This window comes from Chrysochloris asiatica, unplaced genomic scaffold, assembly GCF_000296735.1.
Source record: "Chrysochloris asiatica unplaced genomic scaffold, ChrAsi1.0 scaffold00132, whole genome shotgun sequence".
Classification (NCBI taxonomy): Eukaryota; Metazoa; Chordata; class Mammalia; order Afrosoricida; family Chrysochloridae; genus Chrysochloris; species Chrysochloris asiatica.
Window position 1 is genome coordinate 7,637,455 of NW_006408650.1, and position 3,000 is coordinate 7,640,454.

Below are 3,000 nucleotides of genomic sequence, written 5' to 3' on the forward strand. Positions count from 1 at the left end.
TGATATGAAAAACAAGGCATCAGGATTGGAGGAAGACTTATTAACAACCTATGATATGCAGATGATACAACCTTGCTTGCTGAAAGTGAAGAGGACTTGAAATACTAATGAAAATCAAAGACCACAGCCTTAGGTATGGTGACTCCATACATTAATGTGTGTAGAAAGAAAATAGTCCAACCTTGGACAAAAAGCAATCCAAGAATATCCAAGGGAATTTACAATTTCCTATGGACAAAAAGTATATACATGCTAAGGAGCTCTGGTAGCGTAGTGGTTACGAATCGGGCTGCTAACCTCAGGGTTGGCAGTTCAAAACTACTAGCTGTTCAGTGGGAGAAAGATGAGGCGTTCTGCTCCCGTAAAGATTTACAGCCTCAGAAACCCTGTGCAGGGTCACTATGAGTCAGAACCGACTCCACGGTACTTAACAACAACAACAACAATTGAGTTTCTATCCATTTGGTAATTTTCCTTTTGTTAGCAATAACTAACAGAAAACTGGCATCAATTAAAAAAAAACTCAAATTTAGTGCCATCAAGTCGGTTCTGACCCATAGTGACCCTATATAGGGTTTTTGAGGAACAGCTGGTGAACTTGAACTGCCGACCTTGCAGTTTAAACAGACCTTAAGGTTGAGTGTGGAGTCCTGGTGTGGTGCTGTGGGCTAATGCATCAGACAGCAAAGTTGTTTGAACTGCAGGATTGGTGGTTCAAGCTCACCAGCTGCTCCTTGGAAACACTATACGGGGTCGCTATGGGTCAGAACTGACTCAACAGCACTTAACAACAACAACAAAAAGGTCCACTGCTTATCCTACAGCACCACACCAGGACTCCTTAGATATATATTGTTGTTGTTAAGTGCCATCAAGTCAGTTCCGACTCATAGCGACCCTGTATAGGGTTTTCAAGGAGCAGCTGATGAGCTTGAACCAGTGACCTTGCAGTTCAAACTGACCTTGCAGTCCAGCACATTAACCCACAGCACCATTCCAGGACTCCTAGATTTTAAGCTACATAATTTGAGTTAGGGGCAATCAACATGGAGGAAAAAATAGCCATAAAAGAAAACTCACAAGGGTCAAAGCTAAACTTGGTCAACAGACTGAAATTTTCACTGTAAACTTTAACAGTGGCCTTAGTAAAGAGGAAAAGTAAAAAGGGGACGAGGAAAACCTAGAAATGATTTCATGGCTCTGTTTAGAAAATCAATCAAGGAGTTAAACGGCTTAATAGTGACCAGTCACTGGAGAAGGATATCATGTTGGGTAAGGTGGAGGGTCAGAGAAAAAGAGGAAGGTTCTCAACAAGATGGACTGGTCAAGTGGCAGCATCGATGGACTCAAGCATGGCAACAGTAGTGAGGTTGGCCCTGGATCAGGCAGTGTTTCGTTCTGCTGTGCATAAGGTCGCTATGAGTTGGTACCAACTCGATGGCACCTAACAACAACAACAATGGTGACTCCATACACTAAGCACTGGACTGAGAACCAGAAGGTCAGTGGTTTGAGCCCAACAGTCACTCTGCTGGAAAAAGATGAGGCTTTCTGCTTCCACAAAAATGTAAAGCCTCAGAAATCCTATACAGGGTCCCTATGAGTTGAAATTGACTTGCGGGCACTTAATAACAACAATGGATTCCTGGTGTAGTGCTATTGGATAAGCACTGGACTGCTAACCAAAAGCTCAGCAGTTCAAACCCACCAGCCATTCCTTGGAGTCCTGGTGAACGAACAGGAAAAGGTAAACACATTCACTGCCCTCTCCTTCCAGGAGAAAAGCTAAAATGTTAATCAGGTTACTGGGTGGGACCAATCCTCTCCACCTAAGCCCTCCTCTATTCTGACCCCATATAAATCTGCACTGCACTATATTCAGGGCTCAGAATCTGGAGAAATTAGCTCCTCTGATCCAGCTGGCTTAATAAAATCTGAAACTCTGTTTCACCTCTCCGAGTGGCATTGGTTTCTTTGATGACGGATCAAGAGCTGCTTTTGATGTTAACACTGGTGTGGTGCGCAGGATAAAGCACTGATAGCATGGCTCTACCAACCTAAACAAAATGGAGTCGGTTTAGTTGTTATGTGCTGTGGAGTTGGTTCCAACTCATAGTGACCCTGTACAGGGTTTCTGAGGCTGTAAATCTTTATGGGAGCAGAAAGCCTCATCTTTCTTCCACGGAACAGCTGGTAGTTTCAAACTGCTGACCTTGCAGTTCGCAGCCCAATTCATAACCACTACGCTACCAGAGCTCCTGGTTTAGTTGTTGTTAAGTGCCATTGAGTAGATTCTGACCCATAGTGACCCTGTACAGGGTTTCCAAGGAACAGATGGTGGGTGAGCTTGAACCACCGACCTTGCAGTTCAAACGACTTTGCAGTCTGACGCATTAGCCCATAGCGTCACCTCAGGACACCTTGGTTTAGTTATTAGGTCTTGATAAATGAAGATCCTGCAAATGGGGAAATTAGTTTGAAAATTAGCCAAGATGACCTCATGGTCCTAGAAGGAGAACAGGACGTGCTTAAGTCCACCCAGATAGTTATCTCAGAAACTAAGCACCTGGGATCCCAAAAGATGGGATGTTTGAAGTTTCCTTTTCCCAAAGAATGCTACCTTCATGTTAGGATAGATTAAGTGTATGTCCAAATGTAACTTACCCTATATAAGGTGTTTGTTCTTCATGAGGGGGATGACGGTCCTGAGAAACTATTCTCTCCATCCTCCAGACTCCTGGCTTTCTGCTAATAAAGCTTGGATCAGATCTCTCCGTCTCTGTTTGACTGCAGTGACAGGCAGCAAGCCCTCATTTTGGTTTGGTAACAGCACTGGACCACGAGGTCGGTTTGAACCACAAGGTCGGCAGTTCAAATTAGCTGCTCCTCGGAAACCCTATACAGGATCACTATGAGTCGGAACCAATTAAATGACAATTAACACCAACAATGGAATAATAGAGTCCCCTAGAGAAAAGAGGTTTGTGGATGGACAATTCC